At 38.5% G+C, this 12188-nt stretch overlaps 1 long non-coding RNA gene across 1 annotated transcript; it reads left to right on the forward strand.

Moving 5' to 3' along the window:
* Positions 1-6215: 6215 nt before the first annotated feature.
* Positions 6216-10639, forward strand: LOC108701478. Its single transcript, XR_001933184.2, has 3 exons — positions 6216-6367; positions 8017-8039; positions 10312-10639. It is a non-coding gene; the product is annotated as an uncharacterized LOC108701478 (long non-coding RNA).
* Positions 10640-12188: the final 1549 nt, after the last annotated feature.

Below are 12188 nucleotides of genomic sequence, written 5' to 3' on the forward strand. Positions count from 1 at the left end.
TTAATTTAAAAAAAAAAAAAAGAAAACCTCATGATTTAAATGGCAGCACTAAAAAAAACATTTGGCTTTGAGTTCTACTGCTTTTTTGTTTTCACTATAGTTCCTCTTTAATATACACCATTCTATTACATGAATCATCAAGGCTTGGGAAACAAAACTGAAACAACCAGAGATGGAATGTGAATTGCTCACAATTGCATCTTATTGTAGCAAGCAAACTAGTTCAGATAACCATTGCTACAAAATTTCTAAAATGTAACTTTTAATATAGGTTCCAATTGACTCTCTAAATAGACCAACACAGACTCACAGCTTATTTAACTCATAGCTGTGCAGGACCATGTCCCTAAAATACCACATAATTAAAAAGTATGCATAGTGTTGATCAGTGGTGGATACAGTCATTAATTATTCAGGCTTCTAGTATCCTTAATTTATCCATCTAATATGTAGAGCAGAATGTGCTTACAACAACCGTTGATCCGCAAGTTTGCAACAAATTATCGAAATACAGAGAAACAGAACTGAAACAACTAAAGATGGGATATGGTTTTCTCACAATTCCATCTAATTGTAACAAGCAAACTAGTTCAGATACCCATTGTTACAAAGTTTCTAAAACATAACTTTTAATATATTTTCCAATTTAAAAGTTGCTACACAGACCAAACACAAACTCACAGCATATTTAATTCATAGCTGTGCAGGACTATGTCCCTAAAACAACACATAATTAAAAATTTGCAAAGTGTGGATCAGTGGTTGATACAATATTCAATTAGTCAGGATTCTAGTATCCATATTTCATCAGAGCCTAGTTTCCGTTTTTTTTTATTGGCAGACTGAAGTAGCCATTGGTACCCGCCCTTCCACCCTTTTCTCCATTCGCCACCTGCCTGAATACATTGGGAAGCTATCCACACCACCTTCCACCTAAGAGACCCAACGCGTTTCGCTGTTTACACAGCTTTGTCAGGGGTATAGGTGCTGGCTGTGCTGCCAGCTAAGGCTTAAATAGGTAGTTACCGGCGTCTTCATTACCGCGAGGTTCCGGATCTTGAGCTGAAGTCACCGTAAGTTTCCGCACTCCGTGCTTCTTACTGCTGGAGGAAATGTGGACCTGCTGCTTCTCTCTGTGGCATCATGTATTTGATTTGCCAAGAATCATCAAGGCAGCACAAAGACCTGAGACCTAATTGTAAAATTACAAATCTGTTCAAGCATAGAAGAATTTTAAGAGTGGAACATCAAACACCAATTTCCATACAGGAGCCATTTTCATTTCAGAGCCAAAAATATTTATTTTTGCCAAGCTAATACTTCCTTCAAATACCTGTGACAGAACCATAACTGATTCAATAACATAAGCCAAAAGTTATTTGTCTTAAGAGTAGAGGAATAATTTACTTCATTCAGCATGTCTTCTGAAACTGCACTACTGCTAAGTAGCAGCACAATAGACATCATCATATGATATACGCATTAAAACTGCACCCATTAGCCACTAAACTATTACATTTAAATAGAGATACAGTATGCATGTTTAAAAATACACTTGCATGTAAAATGCATGTAAACACAATATATGTGTCTGGATCAATTTAGCAAGCACTCACAGTCTAAATCCAACAGCAGTGTTTAAAATATGAATTGTGAACATTCAACTGCTAGATGCTGCAAATTTGTTACAGATCTGTCCTAAAATTGTGGATGAACTGAATGTTCCATGCCAGTTTTATGTTCCTGATTTCATTATAAAAGGCTGCCACATTGATATTATTACAATACCTTGTAGTTTATACAACTATACAATGTGAAGGGTTCATACTTTTGGCTAACATGCAGTACATTCTAGTAGTGTTCTTTACCTGTAAACCAACTTGCATAACACTCTTCTAAGAGTGGAAACACAATTGTTCATGGATAGCTGTGATAGAAAACCACCAAGTCCAAGATGTGCCTGATAGATACACTAGGCCTAGGGGGCACATTTACTAAGGGTCAAATTTCGAAGTGCTAATTGAAAAAATTTGATAGTCAAAGTTTTTTTTGGATTAAATTTAGCAGTTTTCGATCCAATTAAAATCGTTCCATCGATATTAGAAATCGTTCGAATCGAACTATTTAATCGGTCAATCGAACGATTTTCAAAAAAAATAAACTTCGACTTCTAAAAACTTAGCCACATGTTGGCTATAGGTTCTAGGAGGTCCCCATAGGCTAACATAGCAATTCGGCAGGTTTTGTAGAAGAGGCAGTACTTCAATTTTTGAATGGCCGAATATTCAATTCGAAACGAAGTCTAAGTTGAAGTTGGCCTATTCGATGGTCGAAGTACCAAAAATGACTTCCAAATTCAGTTTTTGAATTCGAAAATTCACTTTGAATTCACTTTGACACTTAGGGGCTGATTCACTAAGGGTCGAATATCGAGGGTTAATTAACCCTCGATATTCGACTAGGAATTGAAATCCTTCAACTTCGAATATCGAAGTCGAAGGATTTAGCGCAAATACTGCGATCGTACGATCGAAGGATTATTCCTTCGATCGAACGATTAAATCCTTCGAATTGAACGATTCGAAGGATTTAAATCCAACGATCGAAGGAATATCCTTCGATCAAAAAAAGTTAGGAAAGCCTATGGGGACCTTCCCCATAGGCTAACATTGACTTTGGTAGCTTTTAGATGGCGAACTAGGGGGTCGAAGTTTTTTTTAAAGAGACAGTACTTCGACTATCGAATGGTCGAATAGTCGGACGATTTTTAGTTTGAATCCTTCGATTCGTAGTCGAAGGTCGAAGTAGCCCAAAAAATACTTCGAAATTCGACGTTTTTTTACTTCGAATCCTTCACTCGAAGTTAGTGAATCGGCCCCTAAGTAAATGTGCCCCTAGGTGGTTTGCAGCAGTATTCCAGTTTTTATTAGATGTATATACAGACAGGAAGATTCTTTATGTCAAGCACATTTACGCGAGTGTAACATTTAAAGTATCATAGCATACAAAAGTTGCCCAATCAACTATATTCTATGTACAACACTAATAAAAAAAATCAGGTTTGTGTTACAAGACCTTAGGCCTCCCAGATTTCATGCAAATAAAAGTGGGATGCTGGCAGGAAGTGTTTTAAATAATATGTGGCATAGTGTGGTCAGATGTCTTGCTTTTAAGCACTCCATTCTGTGACACATCAAGCACGATATTCATGTAACCTTCTTTTAGGGGTCTGTCTGTAAGGAATTATTTAAATCACCTTACTTATACATAAACAGAGGGAATTTAAGGCAACGATAAACACTATTATAACTTTTTGTAGTTGTCGTTGGCGCCACCATGTGAAGAGCCACAGTGTGTGGGAGGAGTCAAGCTATCAATAGTCAGTGTTTAACTAAGAAGCTGTCTGCCTAAGCCCTAATGGGGTTCACAGTCGAATTTAAGAATTGTTCTAGAAAGGACAGATTCTGCTGTGCAATGTGTCTAAAATAAAGTCACAGTGCAGTGATATGCACAAACATAAGTGTTATCTCTTGTTTCAGTTGTATTTGTGTACATAATCTGTATATTCAGCGCTGCAAAATATTTTTCTGATTTAAGAATATATTATTAAGCCTTGGTTGTGTTTAGTGTAAAGTTAAACTGGTATTTTTAAGTACAACTAGGGACTCCTGACAGCAACCTACTGAGGTACAGTTTCGTGGTCTCAGAAACTAGGGATACCCAGGGTTTATGTTAGCCATTTAATTAGGGTTGCCACCTGGCTGGTATTTTCCAGGCCTGGCTGGTAAAAATGATGCTTGTTATTAATAGGAAAAAACAGCACGAATATAGGCCGGTGTTATTTTCCAGAAAAGGTGGCATCCCTACATTTAGGGGCAGATTTATCAAGGGTCGAATTTCGAAGGTAAAAATACTTCGACTTCGAATATCAAAGTCAAAGTTTTTTTCATCAAATTTGAGAATCCTGCGGTCGAAGTAAAGAAATCAAATGATTCGAAGGATTTCAGCGATCGATCGAACGATTTTACTTCGACTTCCAAAAACGTAGAAAAATGCTCTGTCCAACTGGCGGCCCGCGACCCCCCCTTATATGGCCCTCCACATCAAAGTCTGCCTGCTGTGTCTGTTTACCATATGTAAAATTTAAAAGGTATCACTACAGAGATTAACTGGCCCCTGCATTGTCTAAACCTCAAATTCACACCTGTGATCCCCTGTATTGTTCACACTTGTGACACCTCTATTGTTCACTCCCCTAAAGCCTCCCATATGCTCCCTGTGTGTGTCATACTTTGGTATTTGTTCTGGGTGGTTGTTAGCAATTGAAAATTATTGTTAGTGGCCCCTAAAGTGTTTAATCATATGCTGGGGTACTGTATTATACACAGGGGAGGAGGAGGCATATGGATTTATGGGATTTATGTCTTATATGACTTATCTTTTTTCCCATATGAGTGGCATCCTTGCCAGGGCAGACACAAGGTATTATGCACCCTAGGCAAGAGCTTCACTCAGGGACCCTTTCCTGCATTACCATTTCCCTCCTTACCATGATGGTTTTTAAATAAAGAGAGCAAGAAATGTACAACACTTTTTCATTTATATTACTGCCCCTGTACCTGTGCCAGCAAGCTCAGCAGCCATCCATCATACAGCCCTCCAGCAGCCATCATATTGCCCCCAATCTTTACCTGTGTCAGCAGCAGCCAAAAAAAATCTGATCACATTATATTGCCCCCAAGTATTTATGTACCTGTACCAGCGCCCAGCCCAGCAGCAACAGCAAACATAGGGGCCCCAAATCTGTACCTGGCTGTGCCAGCAGGAAGCTTCACACTTTACAGTAATAGAAAGTCTTCAGTTCAGTACAACTGTGCAAGGCTGAGAGCAGCGAGAGCCTCACCAAGCAGGCCGCCAGCTCTCTGCCTCTCTCTGTCACCCAACACATCAGTGATGTCATTGACGCGTGTATGCACATCGCGGTGCACCGCACAGAAGGAGCTATTACTTGCCGGCAAGAGGGAGAAGGGGAAGGAGATGGATTCCACCCAACTGGGTGACCATGATTACTGAAACAAATTATTATATAAATGCTTGAAAAAAACTAAAATGATGGCTCCCTAGACAGCTGCCTACTCTGTCTACCCCTAGTTGCTTATCCCTGATCCCTGCAGTGAGCACCAACCATTTGGTTTTTTGGTGTGCTATTAATGTGGACATGGTCTTGCGGTAACATGGGTGTGGTTTAAAGTGGGTGTGGTCTAAAAACAGGGAGTGGCTAACACTGGCTTCCGTTATCGGCCCTCCACCATGTAGATTAGAAAAATTCCGGCCCTCGGTACCATAGAAGTTGGACAGCACTGCTCTAGAAGGTCCCCATAGGCTAACATAGCACTTCAGCAGGTTTAATTTGGCGAAGTATTGAAGTAGAAGTTTTTTTTAAGAGACAGATTATCGAATGGGTGAATATTCAAACGATTTTACTTCAAGTCGAAGTCGTAGTATCCTATTCGATGGTCGAAGTATCCAAAAAATTACTTCGAATTTCACATTTTTTTACTTTGAAAATTCCCTCTAATTCACTTCGACCCTTGATAAATCTGCCCCTTAATGTGTGTTGTGGGCAAGAACAATCCATAGGACACCAAGTATACTTTTTCAGCCATTAACCATGAAAGAAGGCAGTCATGATTTACTCCAATTTATAAAATGTTGGTTGGCATTGATTAGTCCACCAAACTCCCGCTGTTTACCTCACTGCAATGGTGGTGCTGGTCATCGGCCGACCTGGCAAGGTCCCATAGCAACAGCAATTTTGTTCATGGATCCACACACACACTATTTATATGCAATTTGCTTAAATTTAGTTCAAATACACCATTGTATTGACATTTCTGGGGGATTTAACCTCCCTTCATCTAATGATAGAGGTTAAATCCCCCCGAAACAGTGGTGTATTTGAACTAAATGTAAACAAACTGCGTATAAATAGTGTGTGCAGACAAAATTGCTGGCTTTGATAAGGGACATTTTCCTGGAAATTTGTCAATGGAATATTAATACTTTATAGGTTAAGCGGCAGCTGTATATAACAGATCTTGTACTTTGAAGCAAGCTTGCTTCTTACTTAGGACGAATAGAACATTGGCCTGAATTCAATGATGACATTTATGAACCCAGCTGCCCATTTTTCGCGGCACCAGGAAAAAAACTTTGAGTAGAAGTTAAAGCTGCGTTCACTGGCCCGACGTCATTTCCGGCAGCTTGCTTCCGGTTTGCTCTTAAACGCTTCTGTTGTTGCGTTAGAAAAAAGAGAGCTGCGTATTGAAGTGGTGTCTTTTACTTTGTCGCCATCATGAGAGCTAAGGTACGGTAATACTGACTGACTGGCGACCCGCTCCTTCCTTCCACGTTATTATCACACGACTTCTGACTACTGGAGCCGCTTATACACGGCGGGTAGTTTTAACAAGACACTGAGATTTCCGTCCATTTTCCCCCGGGTAACACGGGCCCAGTTGTCACATGACCAGATAGGAACAAACACACGTGCAGTAAATATAGCTGGACATTTATTCAGAGACAGAAGGTTATGTTTGATAATATTTACCATTTGCAATAGTTACTTTATTTTGTTTATACAGTGACGTGTCTGTTTGTTCTTTTTAACATATTGAATTCAAATATTTGTCTAAAGTGTTAAGATGTTTTCAGCCCAATACACCAGATCATCTTAATAGTTAATTCACACTGAAATGTATTACTTTACACAACGCTACACATTGACATTTTAATGAGACGAATTCAGACAGCAAATTTCAAGTGTAAAAATGGTAAATGTATAAGGAATGGTGTGTTACGCTGGATTTCTGCAGTTATTTGTTTTTCAATATTTGTTCTCTGTTACATATTTGTTTAGATTTATTATACAGCATTATAAATACAGGTATGAGACCGGTTATCCAGAATGCTCGGGACCTGTGGTTTTCCGTGTAAGGGATCTTTCTGTAATTCGTATTTCTGTTGCTTAAAGGGCACCTGTTGGGTAAAAATGTTACCCCCTACTAGTGTTGCCACCTGGCTGGTATTTAACTGGCCTGGTTGGTAAAAATGATACTTGATGCCAATGTCATTAATAGGAAAAAATGGCAAGAATATAGGAACGCTGGTATGTTTTTCCAGAAAAGGTGACAACCCTACCCCTAACCAAAGGTGTGGGCTAATAGAGCCCGCATTCTGGTTGGGGATAGGGTTGCCATCTTTTCTGGAAAAAAATGATGGCCTTCCTATATATTAATCTTTTTTCCCTATTAATAACATTGGCATTAACCATAATTTTTAATGGCCAGGCTGGTAAAATACCGTCCAGGTGGCAACCGTAGTTGGGGATAACCGTATTTAAAAAAAAAAAAATGCCCCCTGCCAGCGCTAGGCTACCTGAACCGGGAGCAGCCATGTCTGATCACTCGCATGTGCATAATGAAAAGCTGCCCTGAATTGCAGGAGGGCATTTAAAACAAAACAAAAAAAAACTACCGTTATCCCCAACCAGAATGCGGGCTCTATTAGCCAACACCTTTGGTTGGGGATAACATTTTTACCCAATAAGTGCCCTTTAAGTCTACTAAAAACTAAGATCATATAAACATCAATTAAGCCCAATAGGATTGTAAGGATTAATTATATCTTATTTGGGAATCAAGTACAAGGTACTGTTTTATTTCCTTAGAGAAAAGGGTAATCGTTTCTAAAAATGTAAATTGATTATATTTGGAGTCTATGCGAGATGGCCTTCCCATGAACTTTCTAGATAACTGGTTTCCACATAACAGATCCTATACCTGTACATTATAAGATTATATACAGGGTACCTTTCCCTTGAAGTGATAGTTTTTGATTAACACTTCTGTACACTTTGCTTATCAATAGGCCCTCTGAGTGTTAAAAATGAATTATCCTATGTATTAAAATATTGATTTAGCATTTGATTTGTTTTTTGTTTTTTTTTTGTTACAGTGGCGTAAGAAGCGTATGCGTAGGTAAGTATGTGATACAGATCTGACAAGTGGGTAAACATTTTGTTTCGGATGTAGTAAAAATGTTTGTATAATGTCTTGTTCACATCTGAATGACACATAATTTAGGGGGCGCTGAGGGTAAGGGTGGATGCCTATGTGCCTGCTGAATTCATGGGGCCAGCTGAATGTGTTTGTGTTCTTAAATGCAGTGCAGAGACTGTTGCATTTCAATCAGTTTGGCACACAATAGTGATAAAAGTAGCCAAATGTGCCCTTAGGGCAGAGGCACATGGTCAGATTTAGGGAGTTTAGTTGCCCGGCGACAAATCTCCTCTTCTTCGGGCAACTCTCCCCTAACTGCCCGAAGCTTCCTTGTGAGGCAACTTTGGAAAACGAATCCCACCGTCCTGCAGGTGATTTTCATTCTAGCCGGCGGGAAGGCAGTTTGTGGAGATTAGTCGCCCTGAAGAAGAGATATTTGTCGCCGGGCGACTAATCTCCCCAAATCTGTGTTTCTCTGCCCTTAAAGGGAAATCTGACATGGGGCAAGACACATTGTTAGTTTCCCAGCAGCCCCCAGTCATGTGACTTGTTCCCCTGATAAACGTCTATAAGAACCTGAGCACTCATAGTGATGGGTTCTTTTTTTACTGTGGTTAGGAAGTGGAAACGCAGACCCATCTGCTGGGATTATGTTTCAGTTAGAGTAAAGAGAATGTAAAAGCAAAAAATAAAATCCCCTTTTCCTGTTCTCTACCTATAAAGAAACCTGTCTAATATACTTTCATTAGAAAAATCTTTTCTGGTTTAATAAAAAAACCTGATTGTTTGCTGTTCGGATTTCCCCTTGACTTTACTGCTTTGATTGCTGCGGACACAATTCTCAATCGCCGGCTGCTCTGCCACAGTTTTGCAACGCAGAGTGCGAGGTTGTTTCGCTCCAAGGTTGGCAGAGGTTAGCCAGGTTAGACAAATCATGAAATAACCCTGAACACTTCTTCCCTGCCATTTGAAAGTGTGATCATTTCCCTGCAGGGCAGCCGGCGACTGTTAGAAAATTGTGCCTGCAGCAGTCAGATCAAGTAAAGCCAAGGGGAAATCCTAACAATGAACAATCTGTTTTTTTTATTATTAATATATTACAGATTTTTCAATGAAAGTATGTTAGAGGTAGGTTTCATTATATGTAGAGAACATAAAAAAGGGATTTTATTTTTTACATTTCTATTGATATTCTTTAATACAGTAGAGTTCACAAAATGGTTTAACATAAAGACAGCTGCATGTTTATCAACATTGAGTGCATCTTCCTAGTACATCATAAAGTTTAGTCTCTGTAAACTGGCTATTTTCGTAGAAGACCTGTTCTATCTTCAAGCAGCTGTGCCATTAATTAACAGGGAGGGAAAGAAAAGAGATAAGGGGAGGTGGGGGAAAAGCGTTAAGGGTGAAGAAAGTAATGAAAGGGTGGGTGTTCAGCTTTCCATGCATGATCTGTGTGTGGTACCTTATGTTGCAGTATTTATCCCCGTCTGAAGTATTTCCAGGTGTTGGGCCCAGGGATGCCACTCTAGCTCCCCCTCGTAGCTTCTGTCCAAAATTCTGCAAATGTGAACAGCAGCGAGTTTGCATATTGACAGACATCATATGCCAGCTCACTGCTTCTACTTCACATTTGCAGAATTGAATTGGCTGCTTTGATATATTCTGTGTGTTAGTGAGCTTTGTTACATGCAATTGAAAAGGCTGATGTATTCGCTTTCCTGTGTTAGAAGCTGGTGTTCCCACCGAAATCGAATAGGCTTTGATACACTAATGTACAGTATTTTTAACATGAACAAATGTGCTTGCTTTAATTAAATAACGAACTCCCTTTGTCCAATAGCTATTTAGAATGCTCTTCTGAAATCTCCAGCTGCAATACCTGACTACTATTCCTTCACTAATGGATAGCTTATTCACACAGAAAAGAACCAGTATTGAATTCACTGTAATAATTGTATGCAAGCAACTTAAGCATGACATTATATGAGAGCTAGTGAGCCTAAATTACTCATTGTACAGGGCCAGTGTATGTGTCAACTCTTTGCAGCTGAAATTATAATTTTTTTTTTTTTTTTTTTTTTTTTACAAAATATGGTTACTTTACACCTACCTTAATCTCACTGATATCTATCTTATCATTGCGGGAGGTTAGAAAGTGTTCTTTCCTACCTCATACTTATATCCGTATGTCTTAAAAAATTATAAAAATAATTCACTAAATCTGTTTAAACTTTTCTATTTTATTCAGACTGAAGCGCAAAAGAAGAAAGATGAGGCAGAGGTCCAAGTAAAGACCTGTGATACAGCTGGCACTCTACATACCATTTTTTGGAAACCTTCAGGATAAACAGAATCTTTGTAGCTTTCACGTCTGTGCCTTTATCTCTTGGATAGTTCTTTGTTTAACAGGCAACACTGATCATCTGTCAGTATTCCCAGAGTTTTCATCTGCTTCTATCCCATGCTATTTTAATATGTTCTCTAGTGGCAAGGGAGATACTAAATGAGCAGAGCTATTCTACAGCCTTCTTCCTTGTCTGCTTCTGTTTTTGAACCAATAAAGGTAGTCTGTTTGAGCTGAAGTCTTATTTGTATCATTAATTAGAAATACACTGCCATCTGTTTCTATCTTGTTGAGTATCTGTAACTGACAGATTACCCATTCAATCTTACGCTGTTTAAACATAAATATTTGGTAAATATGTTGTGAATTGTTAACATTTGCGGTCATTATAAGGTGAATATGTCTATACATATTCGTAAAAGTGTTGGAAAGTACACGGTTCGGTGTGTCGGTCACCAAATTGTAAAAATGTTGTAAGCATGACAAATTCACAGCACTTCTTTAAAGTTTTATGGATCTGGTGTAATGCTGCCAAATTTCATAAAGTATGGTATACATGTAAAGAAAACTGCCATTTATTGCTCTGAATTTTTTTCTCTATACAGTCTTAAGTAAATTAACCTGTCCAAGTTGTTCACCTGACATTTTAATTATGGGGGAAACATTTTTGGCAAACAAAATGTCAAGAGTTCGACTAATTCTCAAAAAGGTCTACATACAACACAAAAATAACCACATCCCCCTTTTTTTTTTTTTTTTTTTTTAATTGTTGGAGGCGGGAAAGTGATGGAAAATTTGTTTGTGAATAAGCCTGCTCAAATACAACATTTTTATGACATTTTTACCACATTTTCCTTTACCAACACTTTTTTTTTTTTTGTGAATTCCACTTTTTTTTTATATATATATAGACCTGCTTTGTAACAAAACAGTTTGACACTAATACTTGTAAAGTGTTCAGTGATACAGGTACAAGAGTGAAAATTAAGTATGTGAAGGAACTTAAAAAAAAAAAAAAAGGTGGACAGGAAGGCAAATAAAAAAAACTATATACAACAAAGGGAAATTGAAAAGTTGCTAAACACAAGATACTCTATAACATGCAGTGCCTTGCAAAAGTCTTCACCCCCCCTTGGCATTTTTCAGGTTTTGTTACCTCACAACCTGAAATTTGAATGGATCGTTTGAAAGTTTACACCATTTCATTTACAGAACATGCCTACAACTTTGAAGATTTTTTTTTATGGTGAAGCAAACAAATAGGGCAAAATATAGAGAATTTTACTTAACTACTTGACGTAAATTCCTTTTCTTCTAGTCCCGATATGTCTACACATGGGCATTGCCCCTCCCAGACCTGGAGGTAGGACCTATAACATAGCCAATCAAAATTAATAATGACCTATAAGACCACATGACTTCCTCCTCACCACAGTTATACTTTAGAGCTACAAAACCAACCACTAAATTACAGAGACCGGCATTTGAGGATCAAGCATTGCAGATTAAGAATAGCCATATTATGCTTAAAAAGGTTCCCTCAGCGACTAGATACCTGCAATATGGCTATCTGACATAAAACCCAACCTGGGGAAGAACAAAAATCATACAACTGTTAAAACAAAAGTTTCCCTAGGACATAACCAGAATGATGGCAACGGCCATCTCAGAAGTAAAACACCCTAGAAACCACCAGGAAACCAATCCGATCAGAAACTAAACACAACATCTATCACCAGTGCTGGAGAAATACACGATCCTCCGCAATAGTGAGTGGCTCT

This window comes from Xenopus laevis, chromosome 9_10L, assembly GCF_017654675.1.
Source record: "Xenopus laevis strain J_2021 chromosome 9_10L, Xenopus_laevis_v10.1, whole genome shotgun sequence".
Taxonomy (NCBI): Eukaryota; Metazoa; Chordata; class Amphibia; order Anura; family Pipidae; genus Xenopus; species Xenopus laevis.